Source organism: Podarcis gaigeae (assembly GCF_964106915.1).
Source record: "Podarcis gaigeae genome assembly, chromosome: 9".
NCBI classification, from domain to species: domain Eukaryota; kingdom Metazoa; phylum Chordata; class Lepidosauria; order Squamata; family Lacertidae; genus Podarcis; species Podarcis gaigeae.
In genome coordinates this window covers 51,869,979-51,885,753 of record NC_139685.1, presented here as the reverse complement: position 1 = coordinate 51,885,753, position 15,775 = coordinate 51,869,979, and the positions used below count along the sequence as shown (strand labels likewise).

The 15,775-nt window shown below is 41.3% G+C and overlaps 1 long non-coding RNA gene across 1 annotated transcript; it reads right to left on the bottom strand.

Annotated features, from left to right (window-relative positions):
* Nucleotides 1-668: 668 nt before the first annotated feature.
* On the bottom strand, nucleotides 669-14,446 carry LOC310852962. The gene is made up of 3 exons (XR_014568487.1): nucleotides 14,344-14,446; nucleotides 12,313-12,384; nucleotides 669-804 (listed from the first exon to the last, which is right to left on the bottom strand). It is a non-coding gene; the product is annotated as an uncharacterized lncRNA (long non-coding RNA).
* Between the last annotated feature and the right edge of the window lie 1,329 nt (nucleotides 14,447-15,775).

Here is a 15,775-nt window from a genome sequence, read left to right as displayed (position 1 = left end):
CCCTGACCATTAGGTCCAGTCATGACCAACTCTGGGGTTGCGGCGCTTTTTCTTGCTTTATTGGCCGAGGGAGCCGGCGTACAGCTTCCGGGCCATGTGGCCAGCATGACTAAGCCACTTCTGGTGAACCAGAGCAGTGCACAGAAACGCCGTTTACCTTCCAGCCAGAGCAGTACCTATTTATCTACTTGCACTTTGACGTGCTTTTGAACTGTTAGGTTGGCAGGAGCAGGGACTGAGCAATGGGAGCTCACCCTGTCGCGGGGATTTGAACCGCCGACTTTCTGATCGGCAAGTCCTAGGCTCTCTGGTCCCCAAATCCCATGCAGTTATATATAAAAAATGGCCCTCTTCAGACATTTCAGAAATGTATAGGATTACACCTCCAACCAATTTAGGAAAAATCTTTGATGGAACAGCTGCTAGCCCATTCAAACCCAGGATAGATTAGAAATTATCCCAGGAGAGTCTTATTTTGAAATCTTGTTTTCTTTTGGATAGTAAAGGAATGTGCTTTGAACTTCTTCCATGTTGTAGTCTTTGGAAGCCCAGTGTTATTCTATGTTGTTCATCTGTTACGAGTTCATGACAAAGAGTTCTTCTAAACAGGAAGGCTGTTTTATTTCTGTCTCCTGAACAATGATAACTGAACCGAATTCTCTTTTTAAAAAAAACACACCAAAAAACCTCTTGAATATCTTTCTTAATCATTGACATCAGGGAAGGTGTACCAGGTTGACAGCAATTTGTTTGTGTTCAACTTTGGAAACTTCTTAAGCGTGCTGAAAAATTACCACTGCAGACCTACAAGAAGGAATTGAGAAAGAAACAGGTAGTGATGGTGATGGGGAGACATAATCTACCCACATTTTGTCACTTGGATTATTAAGATAAAGACTTTGCCCATCGCTGCATTCGTTCAAATGAAAGGAACTGTGGTCATTAAACAATTACCTTTGAAGAAAATGATGATAAATCAAAAAAGTATTGCCAGTGACATGGTAATTTTGGATTCAGTTAAAAGTTGTCCATTGGCTCAAGCAGGACCATACAAAGATATTTTAAAGCACACACAACAGGGTTATGAAAAGGATAAACATCTATCGTTGAGGAAGATTAATGTGCAGGGACAGGCAACATAAACAACAATCCCCATCGCCCCTAAAATAGATTGAACTCATGAGAAGGTAAATTTACACATTCAGTTTTTTCATGCATTGGCCATGATGTCCAGGAAACCTCCCAGGGAAAGGTGTTACACCTCACTAATTGGCATGAAGCTTACAAAGTGGAACTAAAGTGCTTTGTTAAGGTACAAGCAGAAGAAAGAAGTGGAAAAAAATGCATGTGAAAAAATATTTAGGCCATAGGGGAAAAGAAGAAGCTGACCTGTTTCTCTAAGGTATGGGGCATTTGATTAATTCTGGACATGGACACACACACACACAAATACACACACACACACATGCATATATATTCACAAACTTCAAGAAGATTGAAAGGTTTCTTCATGTAATTTGGAACAACTCTCCCTCTATCAATTTGGTTATATCAAAGATTTAAGTGCATACAACCCCTGCCACCCTTTGCAGTAGTGCAATCCTATGTAACTCGGATCACAGACTTAGGGTAACTCGAATACTGTTCCCCCCAAAAGCTGTCCACAGTAAACAGCAAGAGTATCTAGGAAGCACTGAGACTTAGGAACAAATTGAAGTTGCTAAAGTTCACACTCTAGACCCTGCCATCTTGGGAGCTTCTGGCTGGGCAATTAAGCCTGTGTAGTCTTCTTTCAGGAAGCCTATATTGAACATAACAGCAGCAAAGGAGCTGAGAAAGTGCAAATGTCACAAAATTGTTTTGGAAACTACTGAATATATTTTTTAATGTTCATTGCAAGGAGTTGGACTAGATGACCCTCATGGTCCCTTCCAACTTTACAATTCTATGATCTGAAAATACGAACAGATTCAAATTTGTTTATTTGCATTTAATCATCAGACCATTATAAAACAAAGGTTTAACAGGATGAAAGTAACACAAAGTAACATCAAGAGAAGTTTAACTCAGACTCAAATAAACTACAACATAAACAAGCTTGAAATGCTGGATTTGCCTGGCAAATCACAGCATGCTCTGTTAAAGAGGGGAAATTGTTCCTTTTCAAACAAATATTAAAATGCAACAAAGTACAATGACAATCTGAATCAAATTACATAAACCCTAAATGAGTGAAAGCATAAAACAAACCTAGAATTCTGAATTCCTGTCTCCATGGCAGGACATATCATTCTTTCTTAAGAATTTTCTCCTCTCATTTGTTAGTGACATAAAGTGTTTATTTCTCTTGTCCACCAAGTAGATCAATTATAGACTCAAAGTCTGCCCATCTCTTGTATAAAAATAGTTAAAGCAATTATGCATATAATGACAGCTAATTACATATATGAAAACAATTTCAAATCCAAAATAGAAACCAGATGGTGTCTAACAGTTTGCTAGAGAATTCTCCAGCTTTGAAAATCATTAGTATTTGGCTCTTCCTGGATAAAAGAATTTAATAATAATTTCCAGCTGATTTTGATAAGGTCTGGCAGTATACCTCGCTGAATACTTATTGCTGGGTATCACAAGTGGAAAGAATGCTGTTGCACCGAAGTCCTGCTTGTAGACTTCCCATAGGCTTCTACTTTGCCACTATGCTAGGGTGTATTAGGTGTTAGGGGAGGGACAATACCTCTGGTGGGGGACATGTCATGCTCCTTCTGGGGTACTTTGTTCACCTTTGGTCTCCACCCTGCACTCAGCTCATCTGTGGCTCCTAGAAGCTGTCAACATGTAGCAGCAGCCACACCCCAGGAAATGGCCTTGACTGGCCGGCTAAACCAGATGAGGGTAGCTGATGGATCTTCTGCAGCCAAACTGGTGCCAAATGCATTGCACTGTTTCCTTTGGAGCACATCAGTGAGGCTGAGAGTCTTGTCATCTGGGCAGCCTAAGACCACTATATATACTGCTAGGGCTTGTGTCCCAGAGAGGTGATGCTAATGCAGCGGTTTGACTTCACCCCCAGAGGCACACTCCAATGTTTCTCAAGACAGATGGATGCCACTAAAAAAGAGAGAACGTGATGCTGGACTGGATGGGCCTCTGGCTTAGGGTTACCAGACATCCCCGTTTCCCGGGGATAGTCCCCGGATTTGCGAATAAGTCCCTGGACAAATTCCATCCCCGGAATGTCCCTGGATTTCATCTAATGTCCCCGGGAAACACAGCAGCGGCAGTCTCAGCAGCCTGGAACAGTTGGCTCTGGCTGGCTTCAGGAGCTGCTCGGAAGACCCATTATGATGGTGGTGCAGGGGCTCTAAGATGCAGCTTCCGGGCTGCCTCCACCTTCCTTGACCCCAGCAAGCAGGAGCGGGGTGGGGATCTCTCAGCTGTGAAGAGAGGCTTCAAGCTGCCTATCAGAGCTTGCGTGCAAGCAGGAGGGGGCAGGGATCTCTCAGTTAGGCAATGGGAAGCCTCACTTCCCAGCTGAGGGATCCCTGCCCCCTCCTGCTTGCACGCAAGTAGGAATGGGATTGGGGCTGCTCCGATGGGAAGGGAGGCATCATGCTGCCTGAGCCTTGCCCCTGCCGCTCTCGGCCCTCCTTCTCCGCCTTCCATGTTTGACCCACTGCACACTGCTTCCCCACCACCACCAAAGAACCAACAACTCAGGGGCTGCCCAGGCTCATGGAGAAAGCAGATAGAAGCCTCGGAGGAAGGGGAAACATGGCAGTTGAGGTCAAGGCGGCGGCCGCCCCTCTGCCACCGCCATTGCTGCAGCATCGTCCCGAATATGTATTGTTTATATGTTTGTTTGTTTATTTATTTAAAGTGTCCCCGAATTCATTGAAAAAAATCTGGTAACCTTACTCTGGCTTGATCCAGCCAGGTTTATCTTTCATTCTCTAGCCCATCTGAGTGAGCTTCACTATCATAGGGCAAGCCAGTCATGGGATGGCATCCAGTGTTGTTGCTCCTTGAGTAGAAGGAGAGCTGTAGTCATGGAATGCAAATCTGTCTGTCTAGAGACCTTCCTTTGAAGAGAATTTATAAATGGCCATTTCTCTAGCAAGAATCTTACATGGCAAACTGTTGCCTCCTGTTTAAAGAAAGTTGTACCAGCATTAAAGCAGAGAATTGCAACAACCGTCGTTGTAGGGATGGCACATTAATTCTGAAAAAGAGAGCATTAATTAAAATAAACAAGCTAAAAACATGTTCAGACTGGAATGCTGTGTGATTAGAAAAAGAAATTGAGAATCAGCACTACACAACTGGGCTTCCTACTGCTATAATCCATATGGTCGTTTATCAGGAACATAAAGTGTGCAGCACAGTATCGCAGCAACACAGCAGGAAGATTCTAACTGTTGAGTTCCCCACAATTTTACTTTGGTATGTTTCATCCATACTCATATTAATTTTAATTTTAATTAGAGCTGGACGAAGGCCATGGAAAATATTCTCAAACATTTGTTCAGATAAAAAGCACATAGATGCTTTGATGATATTTCCAACTACAAAAGCTACTGCAAATATTCACACCAACAGATGTTTATTCTGGGACAGGACAATATACTGATATGGCCTCACGATTATGTATATTTGGTAAAGAGCTGTTAAAGTATTTTATTTGACCCTAGTGTACAGCAATTCGTACAAAACACCATCACTTGAAGCAATTGTCCAAATACAATAGTACAGGAATAGGCATATGTTTTGTGTTGTGTATTGAGTCAAAGGATTTTATATCTGTATTATTATTGTCTGTATTGCATTAGGGTAAAGTAACTGCCTTTTGGTTCCAGAGGGTACAGCTACTATTGGTTCATTTAAGCTGCTGTATTTGGATCCTCTGTCTTATTGGTTTCCTCCAAAAGGCAGGACTGTGATTGCCTGATATTGTTCCCTCCAAAATGTATCCTTTCTAGCTTGTTCCCTGTCCCTATAAATGTAGCTCTCCCCTCCTCAAGTCTCAGTCTTGTTTGCTTTAATAAAGAAGTGTTACTAGAGAACTGTCTCCATCATATTATGTCAAGAGAGCTGAAATCACAAACCCCACGTCACAACAGTTTGTTTGTATAGCATTAAGAAGAAGAGCAGCTAACTTTAATTGTAATTCCTTATGAATGTGTTTGATTTTAGAAGATAAGCTAGAAACCACATTTTCTTCTCTAACTATCACTTGCTCAATCATAATACAGTTAGTTACATCCTTACGCATTTTTTTAACATATTCTGCTCCTCTATGGCTGCTGTGCTTTGCTAAGCCATGGTTTAGCAATCTCCAGACAAACCATGAGCTAACCAAGGTTTACAGCATAGGTAGGCAAACTAAGGCCCGGGGGCCGGATTCGGCCCAATTGCCTTCTAAATCCGGCCTATGGATGGTCTGGGAATCAGCGTGTTTTTACATGGGTTTTTACAATTTAAAATGCATCTCTGGGTTATTTGTGGGGCATAGGAATTTGTTCGGCCCCCCCCCAAAAAAATAGTCCACCCCCCACAAAGTCTGAGGGACAGTGGACCAGTCCCCTGCTGAAAAAATTTGCTGACCCCTGGTTTACAGCTTTGTTTTGTCTGAGAGAGTTAAACCAGGCATAGGCGAACTCAGCCCTCCAGATGTTTTGGGACTACAACTCCCATCATCCCTGACCCCTGGTCCTGTTAGCTAGGGATGATGGGAGTTGTAGTCCCAAAACATCTGGAGGGCTGAGTTTGCCTATGCCTGAGTTAAACCATGAGGCCAGATTTGGACAACCACATAGCACAGCAGCAGTCTCCTCTCTGGGAGCCCACTTGTTTGCTTGTTCATGATAAACCAAGGTTTGGCTGAGCACTACATGTGAACCAGACCATTGGTTGTTACATAACAGCTCATAATAGAGAACCCATACTTTTAATATAAAGATGTATTTTAATTATGGACTTCAGAGTCAACCTTTTAACACTACTCTTATTTCCAATTTAAACAAAGCTGATTCTACGGGAATGTTTCTAATACTAATATCCCTGTAAAAAGATGAACTGAAAATTAATCCTAGTCTCTTTACAAAGCGCTTGCACAGACACTTGAATATGCCTGAAACAGAAATATAATATGCTTGGCTGCAGGCCAGAGCACAATTATGCATGCTTAAACCTCATGCTCATATAACTATGTAATGAATCGCAGCCTTCGTCAATTATAAATAAAGCCATTTCCCTTTCTAATTATGTTAGGCAGGGATAGATTTCTAACTTTGTCAATTACAGGGGCAGGAATGGTTTCCCTTTTAACTAGATTAGCTAGCAGCAGTCTTCTAAGATTGAGGCCCGTGTATGATGCAAACATTGGAGCCTCCAATATATAAGAATTTGGTTTCGTAAAAAGGCTGTGCTATTATTTCAGTCTCACTTTCAACAAATATATTGTGTCCTGTAACATGTTAAAAGTTGGGCAGAGGGCCTGGCAGACCTTGGGCAAGGGGTGCGTGGGAAACATTGCCTGATCTATAATGTCAAAAGCCTGTAGGGTCTGTCACCCAGGAGAACTCACTGTGTAGATTTGAACCACCACAGAGCGCATGGGTTCAGGCAACCCTCCCACCTGTACACATGGTGAAAGAAATGTAGGAGGAGAGCTGGAGGGTGCATGAACTGGCCCTACCACCTGACAATATGTGCCACAGCATGTATACTCCTCTAGCCACCCATTTGACTGGCATGGCAAAGGAATGTGTGCAGCATAAGAGAGATGCAAATGCATGTTGTACCCAATAGCCCTTCAGTCCACAGCCCTGCTGACAGCACAACTTGTGAGCCCTTCCTGGTGAAAAGGATTTCCCTTTCATTGACATCAATAAAAGGAGGGGAATAAAAAATAGCCATCCCCATGTCAACTATACGTGTGTATATATGTAAATATACTGTATATCTATATATCTGAATGCATTTTTTGAGGATGTGTAACTGCATAAATACCTATGCCATAAGGTCTGCACTTCTTTTAAACAGGTTCGGGTTCTATGTAAAACTGTGCACTTTCTTTAGCATTATAATATAACTACAAGTGTTTAACATAAGGGTATATCACCTTACGACCGAGGTTCCAGTAACATCAAGTGAAACCATTTTGTAGTTAATTTCCTGTATTCAGACACCCAAAGAACTAAACTTGATTTATTTTGCTATGTTCTGATGTGGAATACTCTATGAAGAAAAACACCTTGTGAACTTCAATTATAACCACTTTTGGTCATTTATGAGAGGTGAGTTTATATAATTTGTAAGGAGACCTACCGACAGCTATATACACAAAAACATGCCAGTGGATTAATTGAGAGATAGACTGGGTGGTCCATGTCTCCATTTACAAGAAGAAAACAATCATCAGGAGATGAAGTATCTTCTAATATAAACCTTCCTGCAAAATGCCACAGATCCATGCATTTTCTCTTTCTTTTACCCTGCACAATTATTAGAATTGAATACAGGCTTGCTTTCCCCAGTAATCTCCATAAGTCCTCAACAAATAAAGGAAGGCAGTCCTTTGATGTGGAAGAAAACAAAATGAAAAACCTAAACAATCTGAATCCTCAGCCTCCGGATTTTACAAATATGCTGTTTCACAACCAAATTGCCATCAAGCCAGAAGAAATCCATATAATCCAGATTTCAACCATTTCCCGAGCCTTGTGCATCATGTGTTTCACACGTGACATGGAAGGCTTGGTGTTCCTGAATTCACTCCATTATGGTAAGCAAGGCATATTGTTGAACGCTCTGCATTAACTTTACAAAGCACTTACGTTTGCCTCATAATGCATAATTCCACTCATAGCAGCCGAGTTGTTAAATTGCAAAGGATGTTAGAAATTACTCACCAGAGGCAAGCACCACACCCAGCATAACGTGGCAGTATCTCTAGGGTACAATTATTTTTTCCTGGCCCGAGGCTGCTAACAATATGTAGAAGAAAGCTTAAAGCAAAGGAACCCATAACAACAGCAGTCATTGTCCTAGAATTGGGACTGTTAGGTTGTGGGTGAACATATCAGACGACACAGCGATTCTTCAGACAGCTCTTGTTTATTCACAGGCCAGAACAGAACTGGGCTGAAGGATTCAGCCAACCTGCTTATATAGAGCTCAACTACAAAGCAACAGTAACAACTTTCTGTAACTATCCAATCACTGAACGTCATTTTCAATTCCTTCTTTCCATATGTGGACCTGAGTGAAAACTATCTACAGTGTCCCCCTGCTGGCCCAGGGTGAGAACAGTACATAACAGGGACTAATTCAGTTTTGTCTTTTAATTTCTCAAAACTCTGCAAAGGGACTAATTCAGTTTTGGTGGTCTTCAGCCTAGGCTGTTAGGGGACTTTACTATGCTTTGGTGGTTGTAGTGCCACTGCAACCTATCTTAGGTCAGGTAGCAGTCCAGTAATGGGTAATGGGTGAGACTAGACGATTATGGGAAAATAACTTTGAAGGACATCATTTGCATATATTGGAGTAAAAGACAACATTTTAACATTTCATCAAGTTCTTGGAAAGCTGAGGCAGCCAACCTGTGGTCTCAGCCGAATTCCATGAAGTCCTCTTGGCACAATTTCATGGTGAAGAGGAGGAAAAGGAGATGGCAGAAAGGGAGAGAGGAAGTAAAGAAAGAGATAGAAAAGGGCCCATTTCTCTTAACTCCCTCCCAAGTTTTGTTGGCAGCCCTGCTCATTTGACTCCAGCCCTGCTCACTGTAGGTAACTTGCCCCTGTCAAATTACTCCTGAGGGATAGTGTTCCTCAACAACAACAAAAAGATTGTCCACCTCTGCACATATTAACCATAGTTTGAAACTTTTTGCTAGTATGGGTCAGAGGTGTTCTAAGCACTTGTAATTAATTCTCCCCTAAAGTGCCAAGTACCAGCATGTCCTCACAACTCATTTCCTTTGTTAATTGGCCCCAAACTGCTAATGATGATTTATTTCACACAGTACCAAAGTCACACTTTTGAAGAGCACATCATACTTCCTTAACCTTCTATTTCAGAATAATAAAAATGAACACCGTGGATTTCCTTTCTACTTCCCCAGCTTTAGAAGCATTCAATGCATCTCATCCTAAGCACTTGTTTACTGGTTCAGAAAATCTTGTGAGTAGACCATTAGTGCCATAGCTGTAGTCAAAGCAGAATGCAAGTCCAACTCACATTGAAATTGGTAATTGGTTTAATGATGGCTAAAATAGAATAAAGTATATACAGGCAGACAAAATATTGCTCCAGAAAGCATAAACTCACCATTCTTGTTATCTTAGGCCTTAAATAGAGGACAAAGTACTACCAATGGTGGTAATGAATAGTAGCAATGCTATTCTAAAAATCTCCTCCAGTAAGTCCTTAAAAGTCCTTAAAAGAGATTCTACTGCCTTCAGATGGCAGGCTACCGAAGAGTTTTTTTATGTGGGGGTACACATTTGTGAACTTCCTTCCCATGGCAAATTTGCTTGGTGCCGTCATTTTGGGCGCCAAGTGAAACCTGATCTGTTCACCTGTTTGTTTTAACAGATTTACTAATTTGGATTTACATGATTTGAACAGATCTAATATAAAGAGTAGAATTTCTGATTAATGTACTGCATGCAAAGAGCAAACTTCTCTTTTCTCCCCAAAAGAAATGCAGCCACCCTCAATATTCTCTGCTGAATGACAGGTCCAAATCCTTGCTTATTAAAGCAGCATCGAATTTATGGGGTTGAGCTTATATAACTCTGCAGCTGCAGGGTAATCACTTCAGCTGTCTGTAGCTTCAGAGTAGTTTCTGGCAAGAGAGGGGGCGAACCTCAAAGGTATCCAAAGAATTGTTCTGTATATTAATCAAAAGAAACTAGAAAGTATGACCATTTTTGGAGAAACAGAAGGAAAAGTATGGATAAGAACCTAAGTCTACAATCCTAGGTATATTGATCTGGGAGGATACTCACAGTACAACATACTTCTGTGTAAATATGAACAAAGCTCCACCCCAATGATAAATTTCAGCCTAAAGTCCTAAGCACTCTTTCGAGTATGGCCCATTTGACTCTGTGGGACTTACTTAGGAGCAAGCATATCTGATTTGCTAGTCACTCTGTTCTGTATTTTGTCCATCAAAAATATATTCTTTGAGATGGGGTAACCAAAAGTGTGTACATTATTATCCTATACACCAAATCGTAGAATCACAGAATTGTGGGGTTGGAAGGCGATTCCAAGGGTTATCCAAACTCCCTGCAATGCAGGAATCACAGCTAAAGAATTCCTGACAGATGGCCATCCAACCGCTACTTTAAAACGTCCAATGAAGTAGAGCCTACCACCTTCCTACGTAGGTAGTCTGTTCCACAGTTGAAAAGCTCTTACCGTCAGAAAGTTCTTCCTAGTATTTGGTCGGAATCTGCTTTCTTGCAATTTGAATCAATTGGCTTGAGTCCTACCCTCTGGAGCAGCAGAAAACAAGCTCACCCCATCGTCCATGTGACAGCCCATCAACCATTTGAAAATGGCTATTATTATTCTCTTCTCCAGACTAAACATACCCAGCTCCGTCAATCATTTATCATAAGGCTTGGTTTCCACCCCATTTATCATCTTGGTCACCCTCCGCACACATCCCAACTTCTCAATATCCTTCTCGGCAGTGGCGCCCTCCTTGTAGAATGCCCTCCAATCAGATGTCAGGGAGATAAAGAATTACACAACTATTAGAAAACATCTGAAGGCAGCACAGTTCAGGGAAGTTTTTAATGCCTGACATTTTATTATTTTTTATATTTTGCTGGAAGCCACCCAGAGTGGCTGGGGAAACCCAGTCAGATGGACGGGGAATAAACATTATTATTATTATCATTATCATTATCATCATTATCATTATCAAACTGTGATGCCGAGAACCGAACACACTGCTCTATGTAGAGTCTGGCCAAGGCAGAATACAATGGTACTATTACTTCCCTTGACACTACTGAACTTAGAGATTTTTTTAGGGGGAAGGGTTGTATTCAGTTCACATTTAAGCTGAATTCATACTTTCTGAAGCAAGATGAGAACCAAATAAATCCAAATTTTGCAGTGCATTAATGAACGTATTAGTGAAATTATCATACAAAGTGCATTTGTATGCTAGGATAAATTGCTAGCAACAAATGTGTTCATTAAAAGAAATTCACACTAAAATGCTGAATAATTTTTATGAGGATTAAAAAATAACAATTCACAAGCTGCTGCAGAAATTTGGAGAACTGAATTTGAAGCTGGAAAAATGAAAAACAGAACTGAAATGAACGTGGCCTTCCATCCTTAGTGATGACTGGGGAGCTTTTAGTATGGGTTTCTTTTTCTCAGGAATTCAGGTGAGTGGAGAGGTGGTGGCAGACACAAGCTGGGATATAGCCAGCTGGCCGTGTCCTTAAGGCAGCCTGGGCATATTCACATCCTCTACATTAGATGTCAGAAAAGCCTGCCTCAGTTGGCAGATCTTCGTGCACATGGGTGGAAAGTGAGAGAAACGTGAGCAGGGAGGTGAGATAGCAGACTGAAAAGTTTTCTGGGTTGGTTGAAGTTCTGAGCAACAGCTCAAAAGTTCTTAAAGTTCTTCTGCCCCCTTAAAGCTTCTGGAAACAATTGCTGGCAAAATGATATGGTGTGCATGCATTGTAAATTATGAAACGAAAACTTGTCAGGACTTTAATGTTTGTAGAGGGAGCCACCTAATGGATACATCCTATGCAACCCCATGCGTATATACACATATATGTATTACAAAGCTCCCTTGCAACCCTACACGTCCAGTAACCCCCACACTAGCAACCCCACTCTGTAAGCAACAAACAGGCACCAATCAACTCTACAAATTACTTACACCTTATGTACTCAGGCAACAGAGCTACTTGATGCAGGTAACACAGGTGAATGTACACGGGCAGATCCTTGGTCTATCTAGCCAATAACTGTACTGCTTATGTTCTCTGGCATCAGCTATCAAACTTTTTTTAGGAAGAAATATTTCTCAGTTCTGCCATCAGAGAACAACTGGAGATGGTGATGAGTATTATGATTGTCTGTTTTTCACCAGCAGGTCCCAGCCAGAGTGGGTTACAATGAGTTAAAAACAGGGATTGAATAGAAGAACTTGCATATGCAACGCATCTGTTCCAGCTTTGCCTTCAAATATTTGGCTATCTGCTGTCTAGTTGGTGCACATGTTTGCTTGTTAACCCCCCCCCCCCCAAGAGAACTCCTTACCTGCTCATGGAGAAGGCAACCATGTACTTGTTTTAATGCGGGTCTTCCATGATTAGTTTTTGATCAGCTGCCCTAGATTTTAAAATATGCAAGGCAAAAAGAAATGTATTGCTTCAAGTTTACTTAGGATGAGTTTAAAAATGCCCTGACTCAAGATTCTCTGATGCTATTGTTTTTAATTTTAAAATATTTAGGTAAAGGTAAAGGGACCCCTGACCATTAGGTCCAGTCATGACCGACTCTGGGGTTGCGGCACTCATCTCGCTTTATTGGTCGAGGGAGCCGGAGTATAGCTTCCAGGTCATGTGGCCAGCATGACTAAACCGCTTCTGGCGAACCAGAGCAGCGCACGGAAACGCCATTTAACTTCCCGCCGGAGCGGTACTTATTTATCTACTTGCACTTTGATGTACTTTTGAACTGCTAGGTGGGCAGGAGTTTAAATATTTAGTATTTGTCATTTCTGTCTATTTTTGGCATTTACACCAGATCCTGATGGCTTTCAAACCAATGGGAGATTTTGTAATTGTTTTACAGTGATTACGCCTTGCCAATGCATTAATATATATTATATTCAAAACCATATTTTAATGTGAATTATATATGTTCACAAACATTAGCCAGATACTATTGCCTGTTTAGCTCTCCTGTGAGAATCAATACCTAAACTCTTGTCCTACAAAACAAAGGATATGAGATTACTTGCACAGCATGGAAGAATAACTTAAGATGAAGGAAACACTTCAGACTGAAACTATTATTTTTCATAACATAGCACATGTATTGTTGCCAAAAAAAATTGCTCAATGAATATCACAGATTTGTTGGAAGGAGCAGAAATATATACACAGCTGTGCAAATGACCCTGATACCTGCATTGACTATAACATCAATATTTGTAATATAATATTTATATTATGATTACATGTCTCTAGCGATAAAGTTACTTTATGGCAGAGCTCTTACACCAGATATGTTTATACAAATTTACATCAATTAATCAAAGAGACCGGGAAAATGTAATCAAATCAAATCCTACTTAAAGCAAAATTGTTAAGGAAATTCTCTCAGCTCCCAACAAAACCCCACGGTAGTTTGCTAACTGCTATCACTGCTCCAAAATTATCCAAGGTGTGAGTTTTGAAGACGAATACTGCAGACATAACTAAAGCCATACTCCAACACAAGAGTTAAGTATATTTAAGTCAATTGATTTTAATGGACTTAAGCATACTTAATTCTACCACTTGATTACAGTATATTTTATGAGACTTACTGCACAAGCATTTAATCTCATCGCATGAAGCTACTATGGTCACATTTATGGAGATCCAAATTTTCCTTAGTTACATATACTGTGAGAGGAGACATTGCAGAGAGCAACTGGATTTAATTTGCACCTGAAAAGTGAGATATTGAACTTCATTAACATTTTGAGGTAGAAACAATGCTTGGCAAACACATCTGTAAGTGTTAAGAAAATAAAGGCGGAACACCCGCAAGTCAACCTTTCTTAAAGCTAATTTAAAAGGTGTGGCCATGATTAAAATACATTCTTAGGAAGAAGCTTATAGCACAAACAAGAGAGATCTACGGTAACCATTATCAGTGCTGAATGCTCCCAGCAGTTACCATAATGAGATGGGGATAAATTTTTTAATTTTTTTTTAATTTTTTGATCATTTGTTAAGTCACTGGGATGACTTGCAGTGGTTTTGATAGAAAATCCACTGGTTATGACAAAGTTTGCCCAGTTATATGTTCATGTTCATAATTACTTGTTTTTTTAAAAAAAGTTTGACACAGTTCAAGCTCTCCATAATGTACAGCATGTACAGGATTCTGATCAAGGATCTTGTGGTTTTAAAGTTCAGTTGCCTATTTGGAATGATGCTGCACTGCATCACAGCTTTTCTGCCCATAAAGCTGCATCAGCAATGAATCATTATCACATTTGTTTATTTGGCTGAGATATAAGAAGAGTTATTATGAGATTACATAATGTGGTCTAACATAATAGGATAAAAATACCCTTTAGCCAATATGAATATGTGAGAGCACCAGTCTGGTCCACTGCATGCAGTTGGCATGTTGTCCCAGCCTTCACCATGGCCAGCCATCCAGCAGTCCATCAGTCTACAGAAAACACATAAAGGTAAAGGGTCCCCTGACCATTAGGTCCAGTCGTGGCCGACTCTGCGGTTGCGGCACTCATCTTGCTTTACTGGCCAAAGGAGCTGGCGTACAGCTTCCGGGTCATGCGGCCAGAATGACTAAGTCACTTCTGGCAAACCAGAGCAGCGCACGGAAATGCCGTTTACCTTCCCGCCAGAGCGATACCTATTTATCTACTTGCACTTGGACATGCTTTTGAACTGCTAGGTTGGCAGGAAAAGGGACCGAGCAACGGGAGCTCACCCCGTCGCGGGTATTCGAACCGCTGACCTTCTGATCGGCAAGTCCTAGGCTCTGTGGTTTAACCCACAGCGTCACCCGCATCCCTCTCAAGATCCCATTACACACACACACACACACACACACACACATATAAAACAACCGTCAATCAATAAACATAGCTGTCAACTTTCCCTTTTTTTGCGGGAAATTCCCTTATTCCAGCGCCATTTCCCACTGCTTCCCTCTGCTATCCTGGATTGTTAGATGTCCCGTAGACTGTCCCCAGGACAGGTGAGGCTGCTGATCTCTTATTTTCAAATCTGAAAGTTGACAGCTATGTCAATAACCATAAATTGGGCCTCAAGTGTTAAAATAATCATCACTGCTGTTTTCTCCAATGAAATGAAATATTCCACTTCCAAGTCCAATAACTTAGTTCCCCAGAATGCTATCCTGGCAGGAGCCACACCACAATTTTCAAATCACAATTTGGGCGCCACAGCATTGAACCCTTCTCTCCGACTCACCTCCCTCCCTCCCTGGGATGTTGCCTGGTGGATGACCATGAGGAGGACAGCTCCCCATTTTAATAATCACCTGCCCGCCCGGCAACTCTCCGAGAGTTGTGAATGGACATCCCTGGAAAACGCTCTCATTTTACAAGCCCCCTTCTCCGATGCAGCAAAGACAGCAGCAAAACTCAGGAATTTTCTTTATTCTTATAATTCAGCTCTTCTTTCGTGTAAACAGTAGTGGGGGGCTTTTGGGGGGGTATTTTTAACATGCATAAACGGAACATATCCATACTAGACTACATTACAAGGCTGTTGTAAAACACGTGTCATTCACCGCCCCTCGCCCCACTCTCGCATGGCATCAGCATGAACATTTAAAAAGGGGTTTAAAACTGAAGATCATTTTTTCAACACGAAATAAGACACGAAGGGGAGGGAACTGCATTTTCCACTTTTTTTTCTTATTCTGAGCGCTGCTGCTTTATGACAGCTACCCTAAAACCCTGGAATTCTCCGCGTATTTCCTTTTATGGGCAGCTCTCACTGCTCTC